Raw genomic sequence first — 22727 nt, forward strand, 5'->3', positions numbered from 1 at the left:
TGTATATATATATAAGTGTGTGTGTTGGTATAGGTGTATATATAAGTGTGTGTGTGGGTATAGGTGTATATATAAGTGTGTGTGTGGGTATAGGTGTATATATAAGTGTGTGTGTGGGTATAAGTGTATATATAAGTGTGTGTGTTGGTATAGGTGTATATATATAAGTTTGTGTGTGGGTATAAGTGTATATATAAGTGTGTGTGTGTGTGTGTGTGTGTGTGTGTGTGTGTGTGTGTGTGTGTGTGTGTGTGTGTGTGTGTGTGTGTGTGTGTGTGTGTGTGTGGTAAACATCTAAAGGGCTGGGACTGATGACTTGCTGACAGACGGCCATCGTGGCCGACTGGTCTGAGCGGATTTTATCCTCCATTAAAAAAAAAAATTCCAGCCACCCCGCTTTCCCTCCTCTCTCTTCTCCATTCCATTTCCAACCATGGCGCCATAGCAACGAATGATGCACCAGTGGGGGGGAAGGAGGAGGAGAGCAGGGTTGGCAGAGGTCAGGGTGCGGGCGGAGGGGACCACCTCCCAGGAGGCAAAAAAAGCCTCCACTCCCTTTGTTAATAGCACAATTGGGAGCGTTGCCCGGGCAACGGGTGAGCCCTGCGTAGGGGGTGGGGTAGGACAAAGGAGAATGGGGGTTGAGAGAGTAGAGGGCCGGGTCCCCCGAGTCCGCCGTGTCATTCAACGCTAACAAACCCTGCGTCCTGACTCTGTGACGTAAGGTTGTTGTGATGCGGCGGCACTCTCAGTGGACGACCTTCTCCTTCAGTCAGCAGCCAATAAACACGCTGTTGGACATTGAATAAAACAAGAGACTCCTTTAAGGCCCAGGTCACGCTCGGTGTGATTTACCACACGGCGTTGTGTCTTTGTACACGTGTGCGTTTAAAGGCGCATCAGCGTTTCCAGGCCTCGCTTCTTCCCGACAAGGTTTGAAACACGACACAGTTTGGGCACGAAACCATGAAAGGACCAGAATGCGGGTCTGAATGGGACAGAGTTTTTGTGTCCCCACACAATGTTGGTACACAGCAGGTAAGTACCTGCCCAGGTGTAGGTCTGGGAGATTAGGACACCAATCTAAATCACCACCTTCTACCTCCCACTTTCAATTAGCAGTCTACTTCCTGTTGGCCACCTTCCTTTAGGACACCTAACACATAGGGGTGTAACGGTACGTGTATTTGTATTGAACTGTTTCGGTACGGGGGTTGCGGTTCGGTTCGCAGGTGTACCGAACGAGTTTCCACACAAACATATTAAGTAGCCAAAAGCTAAAGTCTTATCAAGCTGCTCCGAGTTCTGCCTATGTCGCTTGTCAGTGTGTGTGTTACAGACAGCAAAGCCCCGTCTGTCATTTCACTTTACCTTTTTCTGTGTTGATTGAGCTGTGTTGAAGCAGCAAATAAGGACATTATGTTAAATGAAGAGTTTCTGTCTCTGATAGTTGATATAATAATGTAAGCGCATCATTAAGCCTACATGAACTCCATGGTGTTTAGGGATGAATAGTCTCTCCTATTGCACTATTTTTTCAGCTATAGTTACATGAATCATTAGTAATGCAGCAGCCTAGTTTTGAATGGCAGGGTCCCTGCTATCACATGTTGATAAAAATATAACATTTACATAATAAAAATCAACTACAGGCTTCCCAAATGCTGTAATAAATTAAGCATGATGAGTTGACTTGAAACTGTTAAATGTTGCACTTTTTATATGTAGAAGAAAAGTTTTGTCATTTTATTTAATCTGAGCAACAATTTGAGGCAGTTTAATGTTGATTAACGTGGGCAGAATTATAGTGTTTCCAATGTTAAAAGGATAAAGCCATTGTTTACAAATTTGGTAAATAAATAACCAAAACATTTATATTTTGTTGTTTTCTTACTGTACCGAAAATGAACCGAACCGTGACCTCTAAACCGAGGTACATACCGAACCGAAATTTTTGTGTACCGTTACACCCCTGCTAACACGTCATTCCTTCTGGGTACAAGATGCTCGCTCTGTAGACTACGTTCACACGTCCAATTTAGAATTTTTTTTTGGGGTCGTTCACATAAAAGAAAAAGCGGTGTCTAATGTGAATGCAATCTGACCCGCATGCAAACATGACGTCACACGCACTGGAGTGTGTGTGACGTCATGCTCTATGGAGATGATGATTTCATTTTCCAGCATGATCTGGCACCTGCCCACAGTGCCAAAACCACCAGTAACTGGTGTACTGACCATGGCATTACTGTCCTCGATTGGCCTGCCAACTCCCCTGACCTGAACCCCATAGAGAATTTGTGGGGTATTGTGAAGAAGAAGCTGAAAGACACCAGACCCAATAATGCAAATGAGCTAAAGGCCGCTATTGAAGCATCCTGGGCATCCATAACACCTCAGCAATGCCACAGGCTGATTGCCTCCATGCCACGCCGCATTGATGCAGTAATCCGTGCAAAAGGATTCCCAATCAAGTACTGAGTGCATTAATTGACATTTTCAAATGTTTGATTTTGTTTTGCTGTTATAAATCTTTTTTTTTTTAACTTGGTCTGAGGAAGTATTCTATTTTTTTGAGATGGGATTTTTGAGTTTTCTTAAGCAATCTTAAAATAATAAAGAGCTTGCAATATTTCAGTTGATGTGTAATGAATCCAGAATGTATGACATTTTTGTTTTTTTTAAATTGCATTACAGAAAATAAAGAACTTTATCACAATATTCTAATTTTCTGAGACAGTCCTGTATACATGTGTTTGTATATATACACATATATACAGTACATACACACATGTGTATACACGTACTGTATACACATATATTTATTCTTATGTCAAGAAAGTCAATTGTGTGTCCATTTATTTTTTTAAACTTGGTTTAAAGATTCCATTGTGTGTATTACTAAGTTATGAGCACATTCAACAATAATAATAACAACAACCGTGATATGAAATGTTGATATCGTTACATCCCTAGAAGCAACAAAACCATATTTCAAGCATTTCTCTCCTGTATACAGAGTCCTAGTAGTGTAGCTTATTCAGCATCTCAAATGACTTTCATTTTCAAATCAAATAATCTCGTAAAATATATTGGTGGTTGACTTCAGTGCTGGGATGCGACAGACGTCAAAACAACATCATCCTTATAAACAAGGAGTTGGGAAGAGTGCAGTACAGTAGGACCATCTGTTCTGGATGTCCAGGACACTTCACTGCTCGACCGTGACGAAGGCACGCTGGTCGACATTCATTCCGCTCCAAAGAAGGGATTTCAGCCCGTTTCTTTGAGTAGATGCCAGTCAGCTACGCCACGCTGCCACTCATCTTGGAGACCATCATTGTGGCCCAGAATTAGCAGATTCCCAACCCTGAGGCCCTTGTCCCACTTGGGCTGCGAGGTCATTGGGCGGTCAACGACGACAAGGCCGAGCGAGACGAAATCGCCAAAGACTGAATCCCTGCTTGGACTGCGGTCCTCAGCGTCTAAACCGGGGCTGCCCAAATATCAGCGCGCAGCGGATTTTTTGACAGCCATTCTAAAAATACTTCTAGAAAAAATATATATATAAAAAGGTGGAATAAGGGAGTAAAAGTTGCAATGTTTCTGCCATGCAGGCTGTTTTTTATTTTTCTTTAAATCTGTCATTGCTCGAAAATAATAATGAATCAAAATCAATGTTATGAATTTCTGACCTATTCACTGCTCCAATTACTTTACATCAAATCTTGCACTTTGATAAGTTTATGATATGTTTTTTGGGGGGACTATTACATATTTTGTGTGTTTGCCGTAGAAAAGTTGTCTTTGACAAAAGGGGCGTACAACAAACAAACAAAAGACAACAAAGAGAAATAAAACAATTGAAAATTTGTGTGGGATTTTTCTTTTAAAACTGTCCTTGCTCAAAAAGTAATAATGCATTAAAATCCTAGCTGTTATTAATTATTGACCTATTTAGGGGTCCAAATACTTACCATTAAATATTCCACTTTGAAACATGTTTTGGGGAAAAGTATGCATAATTTGTGTGTTTGCCACACACACACACACACACACACACACACACACACACACACACACACACACACACACACACACACACACACACACACACACACACACACACACACACACACACACACACACACACACACACACACACACACCCCTTCTCATTCAATGAGTTTACTTTATTGTACAAACCCCGTTTCCATATGAGTTGGGAAATTGTGTTCGATGTAAATATAAACGGAATACAATGATTTGCAAATCATTTTCAACCCATATTCAGTTGAATATGCTACAAAGACAACATATTTGATGTTCAAACTGATAAATATGTTTTTCTTTTGCAAATAATCATTAACTTTAGAATTTGATGCCAGCAACACGTGACAAAGAAGTTGGGAAAGGTGGCAATGAATACTGATAAAGTTGAGGAATGCTCATCAAACACTTATTTGGAACATCCCACAGGTGAACAGGCAAATTGGGAACAGGTGGGTGCCATGATTGGGTATAAAGGTAGATTCCATGAAATGCTCAGTCATTCACAAACAAGGATGGGGCGAGGGTCACCACTTTGTCAACAAATGCGTGAGCAAGTTGTTGAACAGTTTAAGAAAAACCTTTTTCAACCAGCTATTGCAAGGAATTTAGGGATTTCACCATCTACGGTCCGTAATATCATCAAAGGGTTCAGAGAATCTGGAGAAATCACTGCACGTAAGCAGCTAAGCCCGTGACCTTCGACCCCTCAGGCTGTACTGCATCAACAAGCGACATCAGTGTGTAAAGGATATCACCACGTGGGCTCAGGAACACTTCAGAAACCCACTGTCAGTAACTACAGTTGGTCGCTACATATGTAAGTGCAAGTTAAAACTCTCCTATGCAACTACTACTACTACTGTACAAACACACACACACACACACACATATATTTGGGGCTCCGAATACTTCACATCAAATATTACCCTTTGAACCCAACTTGAGGACAGACCTAAAGATTAAAAAAATTTTTTTTTAAATAAATAAATAATACATTGGCATGTACTGTACACACACACACACACACACACACACACACACACACACACACACACACACACACACACACACACACACACACACACACACGTAGGGCTCTTCACATCAAATATTACACTTTGAACCCAACTTGAGGACAGCCCTAAACGTTAAAAAAAAAAAATTTTAAACAAATTAAATTTAAAAAAAATTATACATTGGCCTGTACCACACACACACACACACACACACACACACACACACACACACACACACACACACACACACACACACACTTAGGTCTCCGAATACTTTACATCAAATATTACACTTTGAACCCAACTTGAGGACAGCCCTAAAGGTAAAAAAATAAAAAAATAAAATAAAAATAATAATTATACATTGACCTGTACCACACACACACACACACACACACACACACACACACACACACACACACTTAGGTCTCCGAATACTTTACATCAAATATTACACTTTGAACCCAACTTGAGGACAGCCCTAAAGGTAAAAAAATAAAAAAATAAAATAAAAATAATAATTATACATTGGCCTGGCCTGTACACACACACACACACACACACACACACACACACACACACACACACACACACACACACACACACACACACACACACACACACACACACACACACACACACACACACACACACACACACACACACACACACACACACACACACACACACACACACACACACACACACACACACACACACACACACAGACACACATACACACTCTTGGGGCTCCGAATACTTCACATCAAATATTACACTTTGAACCCAACTTGAGGACAGCCCTAAAGGTTAATATAAAAAAAAATAAAAAAATCTATACATTGGTTTGGACAATGAAAACTATCAAAATGGCCACCACATGTTTAATTTTTCAGTGGAAACAGTTTGGACAGCCCCGTTCCTAACAGACAGCACATGTAGTATCTGCCAAGTAAAAGCCTAGAAGTACATTTCTCTGCTCCTACTGTACTTGTGTACGGTTTACTTTTTATTCCGCACCACTCTAAAATGTGTGTTTGAAATGTTGAACACATTTAAAGTAACCCATAAGAAGGGGATAGAGAAGTATTGCCAAAAGACGACACATAAAGCCGAAGGTTAAGGGCTTTACACAAAAACTCCAAGAAGGACAGGCGCTGGTTCCTGTCCAAGTCCCGGTTTCTCCACGGTGCACAGCATTCATCATCATTACCACGGCTGTTGGAGGAAGCTAATTCCCTTTCAAACCATCCGTCCATTCTCATCAAGGCGTTCAATTCTCCCATGGGCTGGATCCAGTTCTCCGCCAAACAACTGGCATTGGGATTTGGAAGCCGGTGGGTCTCCGTGTGCTTTTACGGACCAAAACCAGCATTCTTGGCCTCTAAAAGAGACTTAATTGTGGATCCGTGACCAATCAAAGTGAACACCGGCAAAAACCAGACGCGCTCTCACTGTTCACGGCGTTACCACACACCCATCGGCGTCTCACGAGGTCTTCATCTGAACATTCACCCATGTTGTTGTGAAAATGCCACACGGCAGAATTTAATTGGAAATGTTAGGAATTATGACGTCACACCTATGAATCTGGTAACATTAAATATAGTTAAAAAAAAAAAACAATTTAAAAGTAGAATTGCAGTTTTTTGGGAAATTCTGTTTATCATTCTAAATTCTAAAAAACACTAGAAAAATTCAGCTAACAATGAAGTTAATAGGAGCCTATAAAGTGCTCTTAAAAAAACTCCAAAGTTTTATACACACACTAAGTACATATGTCATGTAGTAACATTCATAATAACATGTAATATTTACATATTTTGATCATTTTAAGCATACGGCGGCGTATTAATTTCACAGATCTTCACATCGTTCTATTTTACCCTCCACAACAACAAGACTACTAATCATGGCAGACTTGATGAGAGACAACAAAGACTACTTTGGGACAAACGATGATCCAAAAATTTAAATTTTTGAGCCTGAATATAAGGAGGATGACTTACAAGTTTTAGAAGCTGTGTGCTAAACAGATGCAGCTTTAGTCAAACACTAAGCATCATGTAGCAGTATTGCTAAGTGCTAAACAAGATATACAAACATAATAAAACAATCACTTATTGTACAATGTCTGCTCTAACTGGGATAAAGACTAACGGGATGTTTGTATATTCCCGTTTATATGAAGAACAAAAATTAAAAAAAAGTGCCTTAAACAAGCGTCTTTTTGTGTCTTTCTGGCCATCTCCGGGTCTAAGTTGGATGTCAATGTTGACCAAATTGTGAGTATATGTCCACAACCTTCTACTATCCAGGTTAGAGGCATGATTTATCATCTAGAATTAACTTTCACCAACACAGAGGTGATGCAGCAGCTCAATATGTCAATATAGCAGCATAAGCTAGTCAGCTGCTAAAAGTAGTTTCTCAGTGTTAGCGCTTATAATAACAATATCACTAATACTTGTTAATATTCAGGTCACCACATGTAAACGGAGTATTGTTGGCGACAAACACTTTGGGACAAATGATGATCCAGAAACGTACATTTTTGAGCCTGAATATAAGGAGGATGATCGACAAGATTTAGAAGCTGTGTGCTAAACAGATGCAGCTTTAGCAGTATTGCTAAGTGCTAAACAAGATATACAAACTATCAACATAATAAAACAATCACCTACTAGGGCTTTTAATAGTGATCTCGATTTTGGCCGCTACGATTAAACGAGGGTGATTGTTGGCGATACTTGGCATACTTTTTGTGTCTTTCTGGCCATCTCCGGGTCTAAGTTGGATGTCCTTGTTGACCAAATTGTGGGTTTATGTCCACAACTTTCTACTATCCAGGTAAGAGGCATGATTTATCATCTAGAATTAACTTTCACCAACACAGAGGCGATGCAGCAGCTCAATATGTCAATATAGCAGCATAAGCTAGTCAGCTACTAAAAGTAGTTCCTCAGTGTTAGCGCTTATGATAACAATATCACTAATACTTGTTAATATTCAGGTCACCACATGTAAACGGAGTATTGTTGGCGACAAATACTTTGGGACAAATGATCCAGAAACGTACATTTTTGAGCCTGAATATTAGGAGGATGATCTACAGGATTTAGAAGCTGTGTGCTAAACAGATGCAGCTTTAGCAGTATTGCTAAGTGCTAAACAAGATATACAAACTATCAACATAATAAAACAATCACCTACTAGGGTTTTTAATAGTGATCTCGATTTTGGCCGCTACGATTAAACGAGGGTGATTGTTGGCGATACTTGGCATATTTTTTATGTCTTTCTGGCCATCTCCGGGTCTAAGTTGGATGTCCATGTTGACCAAATTGTGGGTTTATGTCCACAAACTTCTACTACCCAGGTACGAGGCATGATTTATCATCTAGAATTAACTTTCACCAACACAGAGGCGATGCAGCAGCTCAATATGTCAATATAGCAGCATAAGCTAGTCAGCTACTAAAAGTAGTTCCTCAGTGTTAGCGCTTATAATAACAATATCATTAATACTTGTTAATATTCAGGTCACCACATGTAAACGGAGTATTGTTGGCGACAAATACTTTGGGGCAAATGATGATCCAGAAATGTACATTTTTGAGCCTGAATATAAGGAGGATGATCTACAAGTGCAATGTCTCCTCTCACTGGCATAAAGACTGATGGGATGTTTGTATCTTCCCCTTCACATGAACAATTCACGATCATCCTCACAAAAAGTTTAAAAAAAAGTTGTCGCAAACGAGCGTACTATCGTGTCTTTCTCGCCATCCTCAGGTCTAAGTTGGATGTCAAAGTTGACCAACGTCTTGGTTTATGTCCATAACCTTCTACTATCCAGGTGAGAGGCATGATTTATAATCTAGCAATCTTTGATCACAGCGCTTATAACAGTATCGCTAATATTTGATTAGTATTCAGGTCACGACATGTAAATGGAGTATTGTTGGCGCTTTTTGGATGATTTTAGAGGACTCTTTGGGCGGAATAGACTATGCCCATTAGCTGCATTTTTAGCCACCTCACACTTGCCATATTTTACGATTTAGAATGCATAAAAAAAGAAAAACGTGTGTTCTTGTCTTACAGAAGTAATGCGAATGATAGGTAAAGTTTCCCCCAAATTGCAGTTCCACTTTAAATTAGGCGGGATTACCCCAAATGTGCTGCAGGGTGAACAAATCCAGCGCTCCTACCTAGTAGGAAGTTCGAAAATTCCCCTGAGCTAACAGTGTAAACAAACATGGCGTCAAACATGCGAGACCTCCCCCACACCAAATGCCCTGCAAACACTCTGCAAGGAATGAAAAAAAACCAAACACCGCCAGCGTCACGACATCCGTGCACCGAAAGCCCATGCAGTCAACCAGCATCCTCGCTAGCGAGCTTGCAGCTAACGTCCCTCCACAGTGCAGATCGGCTCCAAAATCCGCAATCCTCGCCTTCATGGCGGCAAATTAAGTACGTTTCTTACACGTACCATTACCAGTGGAGGATGAGGAATGGCTAAACACGCTACACTACACAAAATAGGAGGATACAAGAGGCTATGCTAACCAGTTTACTTTGGACATGTTAAAAACAAGGCAAAAGAAAAAAAATTATGAAAAAAGGGCACAATCTTGATACATTATAGTAAGGTACAGAAATGGAAACAGATATTTCACAATGAAAACACAAAAACAATACTGGGGGGGCGTGGCCTGCGGCCCTGCAGCGAAGCGGGGTGTGTGTCAGGATCGAGATTAGTAACAGGTGCGTAGATGACACAGCTGTGAGTGTTTGTCTGATCACCTGTCGCTCTGTTAAAGTTTCTGTCACTCGTTCGCCACCATCAACGACCTCCTCTCCTTCCCGACTGCTGCCTTTAACAGAGTGACAGGTGATCAGACAAACACTCACAGCTGTGTCATCTACGCACCAGTCACTAATCTCGAAGCCAATCCTGACACACCCCGCTTCGCTGCAGGTCCGCAGGCCACGCCCCCCCACAAATACATAATGGGTTTTTTTCATATCCAAAAAGGAGTGGGAAGAAGTTATTTATTTACTCCCACCCCTTATTCATAAATCAAATAACTAACTTTCCTATCATTATTATTATTATATACAATGATAAATGTACCTGTTTTATTACAATATCAATAATCTTTTACCCACTTTTCTTTGGCACAAAATTACAGTACATACGTACAATATACACATACTGTATATAGTGACAAGTACTACTTGATGGTAACACCAACCACTAACAAGTAAATAACTACCCAAATAATTAGAATTAGGGATGTCCCGATCCGATATTTGGATCGGATCGGCCGCCGATATTTGCCAAAAAATGCGTATCGGCAAGGCATGGGAAAATGCCGATCCAGATCCAGTTAAAAAAAAAAAAACTCCGCTCCGTGTTTTCCAACGCACCGATTTAAATAATACATTCCACTTTTCTGCTGCTCCCTCTTCTCCATTCCGCATTTTCCAGCACACCTTCAACACATCCACAGGTCTGTGGATTCTCACGCAGTTGCTTTTAGCTGCTGGCATTACACGACATGCTCTTCTCACTCTTTCCTGTGTCTCCCTCTCACAGACAGCAAGCGCACCTTCTTACACACGTCACATACTGTCACGTCATACGTCACATACGTATACGCCCTCTCCCAGCAGAGAGGTAGCAGCATGGCTAACATTAGCTGTGATGCTAGCGCAGCCGTGTGACCAACGTTCTCTCTAAGGTGCGCGCTTGTGCAATTGCGCACTGCTTAAACGTCCTCTGCGCATAGCAATTATATACCACGCACAAAATCAAATAAAAAAATAAGCGCATAACAATTTTCGACACACGGACACGACAGAGAAAACAGTTTTCGTCATCACTGTTCAAATATTGTAACGTCTGTCGAGACGCTTATCTCCATTCGGTGCCACACGTCCACACCATCAAAATGCCGAGGCAAATATTTCCAGATCAACACCGTATGAAAAAATTTGTGATTTTTTTTAGTTGTGATTTCCTTCTCTGCATGAAAGTTTAAAAGTAGCATATATTAATGCAGTATGAAGAAGAATGTTTTAATGTAAACATGCAAGCCTTGAAAGAACATTTTGAAAATCAAGACTACATTTCCTGCAAATGGGTGCATTTCTACCCTATATTTTAACTTTAGATTCATTCTCATATCAAACTCTTTTGGCTGTCTTTTTGACACTTACATCCGGCGCCCCCATCCACACCCTGGATTATAAATAATGTAAATAATTCAATGTGATTATCTTGTGTGATGATAGTATATATCTGATAGTATATATCTGTATCATGAATCAATTTAAGTGGACCCCGACTTAAACAAGTTGAAAAACTTATTCGGGTGTTACCATTTAGTGGTCAATTGTACGGAATATGTACTTCACTGTGCAACCTACTAATAAAAGTCTCAATCAAACAATCAAAACACATAGAATCATCATACTGCTGTGATTATATGCATCAAGTGTTCATTCAAGGCTAAGGCAAAATATCGAGATATATATTGTGTATCGCAATATGGCCTTAAAATATTGCAATATTAAAAAAAGGCCATATCGCCCAGCCCTTGTTTCAATGATGCCATTTCTGTTTGTCATGTATAATTTTGTCTATTTTGTGTTTATCCTTGAATAAACAGGTCAGTTTCTTGTTACCAATCATTGTGTATTATTCAAACTCACCTAATTCAGCTGGCTAGTTGTTATCAAGAGTACTAAAACCCTTTTCAACATGATTCTGACAACTAAGTAGGCTAAATACCTTTAAACTTTAATACATGCTTGGACAGGCCAGTATCGGTATCGGTCAGTATCGGTATCAGATCGGAAGTGCAAAAACCTGGATCGGGACATCCCTAATTAGAATAATAATAATTATGTAAACACTTTGTAGTTCCTCGTTGTTGTACATATTGAAAATCATGTCTATCGTTTTTTTAGAACAAATTTAAGGTTGGCCATTGTTCAATTCTGCATTCGAACTGTTCCATAGTTTAACCCCACATATTGAAACACAAAAGCTTATTTGTGCTGTACGAACATTCTGAATTTTAAGACTGAAATCATCCCTTTAATTATTACCCTCTCCCCTTTCAGTGAAAAACTTTTGCACATTTCAAGGCAGTGAATTGTTTTTTGCTTTATATGTCATTTGTACTGTTTGTAGATCCAGCAGATCTTTACATTTCAATAGTTTTGAATGTAAGACAAATGTATTTGTGTGATCTCTATATCCTGCCTTATGAATGAGCCTTATTGCTTTCTTCTGCAGGGTGATGAGTGGATATAGTGTGCTTATGGAATTATTGTCCCAAACTTCTGCACAGTAGCGCAAGTTAATGGCATTCATATCTCTGCATGACAATGTTTTAACCTTCTTATTGATAAAATGTCATATTCAGCCTGTTGAACATTCTACAATTGCGGACTATCATCACAACAGGTTGTAAAAGAATATACCATAGCGATGGTCATATTGTGTAGTCAACTGTAATTACCCGATGTGGGCTGCAGAGGGCAGTGGCAGGCATGCCTGCAGTATTAAACCTAGTCTCTGTTGTAGCAGAGAAGAAGAGTACTCCATTGTTCAAAGAGAGAAAGTTTTCCTCCTTCACATCGCCGCTGCCATTACAAAACACTTCATTTCAATCTGCCAGAAAACATTTATTTGGGTAGAAATATCACAGAATAACAAAATAGCATGATCGTATTCTAAGACGATTTTTCGTTGTTTTGTTGGTTAGACCGGATGTGAAGAGTAGCGCTATTATTGTGAATCCGCCCGCCGGACGTGTGTGATTGGTATGAGAAAAGACTTCACATGTTTTGACGAAAATGTCCGATAAAAGTGACTTTAGACTTCCTCTCTACTGTCTTTGTTTCTGCTGAGCTTGTGTTCTGTCTTACTAAAGCAGTTTGAGTAACAATCTACATTTTATGTTTTCAATGCACTTAACTGTAATCCAAACAGGTTGGGTCTACTGAAAATGTGACCAAATCTGCTGGGTCAAAAGTATACGTACAGCACCATACATTATCAATTTTGATGATGTAGAAAAGTTACAATCAAATCAAATTAGCTTCATGGCATGGCCTCTTAACTCCATGTGAGTGATTATGATTGACGACACCTGTTGACTTCTCGGAGCCCATTTAAATAGGGCTCATGTGATGCAGTCATTAGACTCGGTTACAAACGCGACAATGTGAAAGTCAAAGGAACTCAGTACAGATGTGAAAATACGAATCATTGACTTGAACAAGTCAGGAAAGTCACTTGGAGCCATTTCAAAGCAGCTGAAGGTCCCAAGAGAAACTGTGCAGACAATTGTTCGTAAGTATAAAGTGCATGGCACAGTTTTGTCACTGCCACGATCAAGAAGAAAACGCAAGCTATCACCTGCTGCTGCTGAGAGAAAATTGGTCAGGATGATCAAGGGTCAACCGAGAACCACCAAAAACCAGGTCACCAATGAATTGGAAGCTGCTGGAACACAGGTGTCAGTGTCCACAGTCAAGTGTGTTTTGCATAGCCATGGACTGAGAGGCTACCATGCAAGAAGGAAGCCCTTGCTCCAGAAGCCACACCTTAAGGCTCGTCTGAAGTTTGTTGCTGATCACATGGACAAAGATAAGACCTTCTGGAGGAAAGTTCTGTGGTCAGATGAAACAAAAATGTAGCTGTTTGGCCACAATACCCAGCAATATGTTTGGAGGAGAAAAGGTGAGGCCTCCAATCCCAGGAACACCATTCCTACCGTCATGCATGGTGGTGATAGTATTATGCTCTGGGCCTGTTTTGCTGCCAATGGAACTGGTGCTTCACAGAGAGTAATGAAAAAGCAAGATTACCTCCAAATTCTTCAGGACAACCTAAAATCATCAGCCCGGAGTTTGGGTCTCATAGTAACATCACTATGAGCCCGTTGACGTTCTAGAAACATAAGCGGCAGCTCAACTCGCTCGCAGTCCTTGAGGTGAAGGCTAATTAGCTTTTAGCGTAACGTTAGCTCACTGTGCGGCGTGTGTGTGGGTGTGTGTGTGTGTGTGTGTGTGTGTGTTTGTGTGTGTGCGCGTGTGTGTGTGTTACGGACAGCAAAGCCCTGTCTGTCAGAGAAAGACAAGCATTATTGACCTACAGTTAACAACTAAGTTATTTCAGTTTACCTTTTTCTGTGTTGATTGAGCTGTGTTGAAGCAGCAAAAAAGAACATTATGTTACATGACGAGTTTCCTGAAGCGGTCTCTGATAGTTGATATAATAATGTAACTGCACCATAAAGCCTACATGAACTCCATGGTGTTCAGAGATGAATAGTCTCTCCTATTGCTATTGTACTATTTTTTCAGCTATAGTTAAATTAATCATTAGTAATGTAGCAGCCTAGTTTTGAATGGCAGAGTCTCTGCTATCACATGTTAATAAAAATATAACATTTACATAATAAAAATCACCTACAGGCTTCCCAAATGCTGTAATAAATGAAGCATGATGAGTTGAACATATGTCAGCATGTGGCCCCACTTTTAACTCTTTTTTTCAAACGCTTATTGCAAAAGCTTACTTACAGTAAGTCGTAATAATGACATACTTAGTATCTCAGGTAACTAAGACTGTTTTGTTTTTACTTTACAGAGTCTGTAGTCTATTGCCCCCCAGGCTGTGGTGGCAGCGATGACGTGGAGACGTGATGGCGACAGGCTGAGTTACACCGATCCTTACACCCACCCACCCCCTTCCCCGGTCTGTCCGCCGGAGAGACACCACCTTAACTAACCCATTTTCTGGGGGAAACACTGTATAGATAGATATATAGATAGATATATACATAGATAGAAAGCCGGGGCAATGTTGATCCTTGACTGTCCTTTTGTCCGGGTAAGCTCCCTTTTTTGTTTCCTCTCACGTTTTGTTTCTTTGGTTGTTTTGTAATTTCGGCAGTGATAATTAACGAATGGTGAAAGGGTGGGGGGTGAGGGGGTTGTGACGTATGTCGTAAAGCAAGTCAGCAAATTTGTCATTTTTTGTGTGGCAGGGTTCTTGCCCCCCTCCTCAAAGTCACTAAAGTGCCATGACACAGGTGTCCTTCAACAAGTTGGAAGTCCATGTGTCATCCCAGAAGTTATGACAATATTTCACGAAGCTTGAAAAGTTACTGAAGTGGTGAAGATGTATTTTTTTTGCACTTTAATTCTATGGCCATTTAGTTAGGAAACATATATTATAAATGATCACATTTAGTTAGAATTCATATGTATGCATTGAGGGATGTCCGATAATATCGGACTGCCGATATTATCGGCCGATAAATGCTTTAAAATGTAATATCGGAAATTATCGGTACCGGTTTCAAAAAGTAAAATGTATGTATGACTTTTTAAAACGCCGCTGTGTACACGGACGTAGGGAGAAGTACAGAGCGCCAATAAACCTTAAAGGCACTGCCTTTGCGTGCCGGCCCAATCACATAATATCTACGGCTTTTCACACACACAAGTGAATGCGAAGCTTACTTGGTCAACAGCCATACAGGTCACACTGAGGGTGGCCGTATAAACAACTTTAACACTGTTACAAATATGCGCCAGACTGTGAACCCACACCAAACAAGAATGACAAACACATTTCGGGAGAACATCCGCACCGTAACACAACATAAACACCACAGAACAAATACCCAGAACCCCTTGCAGTACTAACTCTTCCGGCACACTACAATATACACCCCCCGCTACAACCTCAACCCCGTCCACCTCAACCTCCTCATGCTCTCTCCCAAATTCCAAGCTGCTGTTTTGAGGCATGTTAAAAAATATAATGCACTTTGTGATTTCAATAATAAATATGGCAGTGCCATGTTGGCATTTTTTTCCATAACTTGAGTTCATTTATTTTGGTTACATTGTTTAATGCATCCAGCGGGGCATCACAACAAAATTAGGCATAATAATGTGTTAATTCCACGACTGTATACATCAGTATCGGTTGATATCGGAATTGGTAATTAAGAGTTGGATAATATCGGCAAAAAAAACATTATCAGACAGCTCTATTTGCATTTTATTCATGTATTTGACCTTTATTTTACACATTCATTCAAATGTATTTTTTATTTATTATCGCACGGTCATTTGTGATTGGAATTAAACTCACGAGTAAGATGAGTGATTTATTGTTAATATTAGAGTTAAGAAAGCCCGGGTTAAGTAAGTGCAGAGCGGGTACAGATGGCAGCACTCCACTGGGAGTGGGGTCAACGGGTGACCATGCAGCTGGGTCTCATGTTTTGGCTCATTGGGACCACTAATTGCTCAATAGCTTACAGCAGGATTAATATTTCAGCGGTGGGCGCATCTGCTCCTTGATTGTGGTGTGGCTGCAAAATGTACAGGATGGAGGAATAAATGGCGGACTTAACGCGGCGTTAATGCACCGATGGAAACAAACAAAAGAGGCGCATTCTGCTTATGACGCCTCGTCGCATAAAATGGCGTCAAAATCAACAATTTGCACACGTCTCCCATTTTAAGACAAAGCGCCCTTATGAGTTTTATAATGCACTGTTCTTCTCGTCGCCCCATCCCCCGAGGCCACGTTTGAAAGATTAATTTTCTTTCCAAATGTTTTGGAAACAACACTCCCAAACGCAGAAGGTGAAGGTGCGGGAAGAATCGGGTCGCAGCCGAGCGAGTGTGGACGGAAGACTTGATCGGAATTCATTCACGATTCCATTGAAACCGATTCTCGCAACGTATTATTAGGTATAATAACTAGAATTAAACTTTTTCAAAACAGGTTACAGGTTAGAAAAGCTCCTCCTAGTTACATGGAGATGGTCTAAAAATGTAAAAAAAATAAAATAAAATAACATTTTAAATTAAAACGCGATTTTTGAAAATAAGTCTATTTAGAATCGGGATGAAACAGGATTTTTTTTGTGCACCACTAATTATTTGTATAATAATTATAAGGAAACTTTCAGAGCAGGTAGGAAAAGCTCCGTTTGGTCGCAAGGAGATGGCCTACAAATGAAAAAAAAAAAAGTTTTAATTGCAATTTTTGAAAATTAGAAATCTATTTAGAATCGGGATGACTCAGGATTTTTTTTGTGCACCCCTAATTATTTGCTATAATAATTATAATGGAACCCAATTCAAAACAGGTTAGAAAAGCTCCTTCTAGTTGCATGGCCTAAAAATCTAAAAAAAAACTAGATTTTTGAAAATGAGTCGATTCAGAATTGGGATGAATAAAAATCTCAATTTGGATGTGAAACACCTAATTATTTGGTATAATAATTATAAAATGTTTTTTCTAAAACAGGTTACAGGTTAGAAATTTAGAAAACTCCATGTTGGTCACATGAATATGGCCTAAAAATGACAAAAATTAGGAATCGATTTAGAATCGGGATAAAAAATTATTTTAATTGTAATTTTTGAAAATTAGGAATCGATTTAGAATCGGGATGAATCAGGATTTTTTTTGTGCACCCCTAATAATTTGGTATAATAATTATAATGGAACCCAATTTAAAACAGGTTAAAAAAGCTCCTTCTGGTTGAATGGCCTAAAAATCTAAAAAAGCAATAACACGATTTTTGAAAATTATGAGTCGATTCAGAATCGGGATGAATAAAAATCTCGATTTGGATGTGAAAGGATTTTTTGTGAACACCTAATTATTTGGAATACAAATTATAAATAAACGTTTCTAATTCAGGTTAGAAATTTAGAAAAGTTTCATTTTGGTCACATGAACATGGCCTAAAATAAATGTAAAAACATTTAATTAACAATTTTTGAAAATTACGAGTCGATTTAAAAATCGGGATGAATGAAAATCTCGATTTGGATGTGAAAGGATTTTTGGGGAACACCCAATTATTTGGTATAATAATTATTAAATGTTTTTCTAAAACAGGTTACAGGTTAGAAATTTAGAAAACTCCATGTTGGTCACATGAAGATGGCCTAAAAATGACCAAAAAAATTATTTTAATTGCATTTTTAAAAAATTAGGAATCGATTTAGAATCGGGATAAAAAAAAAATTTTATTGCAATTTTTGAAAATTAGAAATCGATTTAGAATCGGGATGAATCAGGATTTTTTTGTGAACCCCTAATTATTTGGTATAATAATTATAATTAAACCCAATTCAAAACAGGTTATAAAAGCTCCTTCTGGTTGCATGGCCTAAAAAAAATAAAAATAAAAATATTTTTGAAAATTAGGAGTCGAATCAGAATCGGGATGAATAAAAATCTCGATTTGTATGTGAAAGGATTTTTTGTGAACACCTAATTATTTAGTATACAACTTACAAATAAACTTTTCTAATGCAGGTTCGAAATTTAGAAAAGCTCAATTTTGGTCACATGAACATGGCCTAAAAATAAAATATAAAAAATAAAAAAATGTAATTGCAATTTTTGAAAATTATGAGTCGATTTAAAATCGGTATGAATAATCGATTCGGATGTGAAAGGATTTTTGGGAAACACCTAATTACTTGGTATAATAATTATAATTCAACCTTTCTAAAACAGGTTACAGGTTAGAAATTTAGAAAAGCTAAATTTTGGTCACATGAACATGGCCTAAAAATAAAACAAAAAAATGTACAAATAAAAATGTAATCGCAATTTTTGAAAATTATGAGTCGATATAAAATCGGGATGAATAAAAATCTCGATTTGGATGTGAAAGGATTTTTGGGGAACACCTAATTACTTGGTATTAGGGATGTCCGACAATGGCTTTTTGCCGATATCCGATATTGTCCAACTCTTTAATTACCGAAACCAATATCAACCGATACCGATATCAACCGATACCGATATATATAGTCGTGGAATTAACACATTATGCCTAATTTGGACAACCAGGTATGGTGAAGATAAGGTACTTTAAAAAAAAATTCATAAAATAAAATAAGATAAATAAATTAAAAACATTTTCTTGAATAAAAAAGAAAGTAAAACAATATAAAAACTGTTACATTGAAACTAGTAATGAATGAAAATTAGTCAAATTAACTGTTAAAGGTTAGTACTATTAGTGGACCAGCAGCACGCACAATAATGTGTGCTTACGGACTGTATCCCTTGCAGACTGTATTGATATATATTGATATATAATGTAGGAACCACAATATTATTAACAGAAAGAAACAACCCTTTTGTGTGAATGAGTGTGAATGAGTGTAAATGGGGGAGGAAGGTTCTTTGGGTTGGTGCACTAATTGTAAGTGTATCTTGTGTTTTTTATGTTGATTTAATAAAAAATAAAAAAATGTAAAAAAAATAAAATAAAAAAAAACGATACCGATAATAAAAACACACGATACCGATAATTTCCGAAATTATATTTTAACGCATTTATCGGCCGATAATATCGGCAGGCCGATATTATCGGACATCTCTACTTGGTATAATAATTATAATTCAACTTTTCTAAAACAGGTTACAGGTTACAAAAGCTCCATTTTGGTCGCATGAAGATGGCCTAAAAATGAAAAAATAAATAAAAATAAAAATACATTTAATTGCAATTTTTGAAAATTAGGAATCTATTTAAAATCGGGATGAATCGGGATTCTTTTTGTGCACCCCTAATTATTTGACATAGTAATTATAATGAAACTTTTTCACAGAAGATAGGAAAAGCTCATTCTGTTTGCATAGAGATGGCCTAAAAATGTAAAAAATTTAAATAAAATCTAAATTGAAAACAAATTTTGAAAATGATTAATTGATTTAAAATCGGGATGATTAAAGATCATGATTTGAATGTGAATCGATTTTTTTGTGTACCCCTAATTATTTGGTATATTAATTATGACACGTTTTCACAGCAGGTTATAAAAGCTCCTTCTGGTTGCATAGAAATGGCCTAAAAAGACGTGATTTTTAAAATGACGACTCAATTTAAGAATCAGGATGAATAACAAACGTGATTTGGATGTGAAATTATTTTTTGTGAATGCCTTATTTGCTTTTAAATGAGATAATATATGAGATAACGTTCTAGCCAGTCACGTGATCCGTGACGTAGAGGAACCACAGATCCCTTCCCCATCAACAACAATGCTAATCAAGCAGACTTTGTGAGAGCCAACAACGATTACTTTGGGAACAATTATGATCCACGACCTTATATTGTTGAGCCCAAACACAAAAAGGATGAGCAATAAGTTTTAGAAGCCGAGTGCTAAACGGATGTAGCTTTATTGTGACACTATAGCATTAGCAGCATTGCTAGGTGCTAAACATACACACTAACCATAATAAACCATAATAAAACAAACACTTACTGTAATATTTCCACTCTCGCTGGGATGCCGACCGACGGGACGCTCACATAATTCCGTTTGGATCAGACCTGGGCAAATTAAGGCCGGGGGCCACATGTGGCCCGTTGAGCTTTTCAATCTGGCCTGCTGGACATTCCCAAATATATTTTTTTAGATCTTTAAGATGGAAAGTGTAGCTGCCATTATGATGTGCAGTCATGTTTTCTAATGACCGGAAGTCTTCAACTATACAAAGTATTTCAATGGTAGGAATCTGTGCTTATGGATGATATACTAGTTACTATGGTCATCTAATTAGTTACTATGGTCATATAATTAGTTACTATGGTCATCTATGTCACAGCAGCTCAGACGAGGCACCAAGCAGTGTGGGCGGGAAGCGTTTCCACAGACGCGGAAGGAGATTTTCACAACAAAGTTCTAAAACTTAATGATATATAAATTAGAATAGAATAGAATACAAAGTACTTTATTGACCTCTGGGGGAAATTCAGCAAATATCAGATGTATCAGATTGTAGGTGGGTTTATTTTGTACCCTTCGCGTTCATATTTCACTGTTTGTTGCGTTTCACTTGATTGTAAAATATGTCGATCGAAAGGGGGTGTGACGTTCATATTTTGTCAATATTCAGTATTTTATCGTTCATAGAAAAATTTAAAAATTCCATTACGTTTTTGAAGGTGGTCTGTCATAACGTTTTTCAGCATTCAATCAGACATTATTGTGAAGTTTTGTATTAGTGTTCCTAAAAATAGATATACCGGCCCCAAGACACATTTTTTGAGTCAAAATAAATGCCCAGGCCTGGTTTAGATGATAAATCAATCACAATCCACACGAAGGGTTAATAAAAAGTTGCCGCAATTAGCGTCTTCTTGTGTCTTTTATGTTGGTCAATGGCCACATTTGTCTACTAGCAGGTGAGAAATGCATGAATTATAATCTAGAATTTACTTTAAGCAAATTTGATACCAAGCAAAAGCAGCCGCCGACTCAGTGTGTCAACAGTAGCGGCGTAAGCTAGCATGAGCTCACTGCTATCAATACGCCGCTAAAATAGTCCATCTGCGTTTGCACTTATAATAACAATATCACTCATATTTGGTTCATTTTCAGGTCACGACATGTAAATGGAGTATTGTTTGTTCTTTCTGGATGATTTTAGAGAGTATAATGAGAGGACCCTCCATCTGTTGACTCAATTGTTAGATATGTATTTACACTTTAGAATGCATAAAAAAGTCAAATATGTGCAGTGACGTGCGGTGAGGTTGATGACTGGTGAGGCACTGACTTCATCACAGTCAGATTTACAAACATATGAACCCTAAAGAGTATCTTATTCACCATTTGATTGGCAGCAGTTAACGGGTTATGTTTAAAAGCTCATACCAGCATTCTTCCCTGCTTGGCACTCAGCATCAAGGCTTGGAATTGGGGGTTAAATCACCAAAAATGATTCCCGGGCGCGGCGCCGCTGCTGCCCACTGCTCCCCTCACCTCCCAGGGGGTGAACAAGGGGATGGGTCAAATGCAGAGGACAAATTTCATTACACCTAGTGTGTGTGTGACAATCATTGGTACTTTAACTTAACTTTAACTTTACACATACAAACTGTAGCACACAAAAAAGCACATTTAATAAAAAAAAACGTTATTATGGTCTTACCTTTACTTATTAATTAAGTCCATGCGCCGCTGTTGTGCTGGATTAATGAACACCCTGACGGGAGTGTTATATCAACTAAAGCCCTCACTTAAACTTTCCACGTGCAAGATTGAATCTATTTAAAAAAGTGTAACCGAGGGTTTATAAATGTCGCCTATACTGTATGAAACTACAAAATAACAAACACGGAGGCTCCAGTTTACACGAGGACCACTTTATTTACATTCTTTCAAAAACCTCCGCTCCACTCCGTGTCATCACTTCCGCTCTTAGCGCCTTCAAAATAAGAGCTCAAGGCATATACTGTATAACAGCGCATAACAGGAATTTAACATCACAAAGAGGAAAGCCCATGGAAATAGGTTACAAAAATTATTTAATAAGAAGCCAAAAAGTGCAAAAACAATAATGTTCGTGTTGGAGGAGTTGTGAATTAGGTACACCTGCAGTCTGCAGGTGTACCTAATGTTGTGGCCCTGCAGTCATTCACAACTCCTCCAACACGAACATTATTGTTTTTGCACTTTTTGGCTTCTTATGAAATAACTTTTTTAAATAGATTAAATCTTGCACGTGGAAAGTTTAAGTGTGGGCTTTAGTTGATATAACAATTCTACGGCGGGGG

At 38.5% G+C, this 22727-nt stretch overlaps 1 protein-coding gene across 1 annotated transcript in view; it reads right to left on the minus strand.

The window, feature by feature from the left end:
• fzd3a (frizzled class receptor 3a) overlaps window positions 1-22727 on the minus strand; it is a 60128-nt gene that overhangs the window by 31636 nt on the left and 5765 nt on the right. The window lies entirely within an intron of this gene.

Source organism: Nerophis lumbriciformis, linkage group LG26, assembly GCF_033978685.3.
Source record: "Nerophis lumbriciformis linkage group LG26, RoL_Nlum_v2.1, whole genome shotgun sequence".
Classification (NCBI taxonomy): domain Eukaryota; kingdom Metazoa; phylum Chordata; class Actinopteri; order Syngnathiformes; family Syngnathidae; genus Nerophis; species Nerophis lumbriciformis.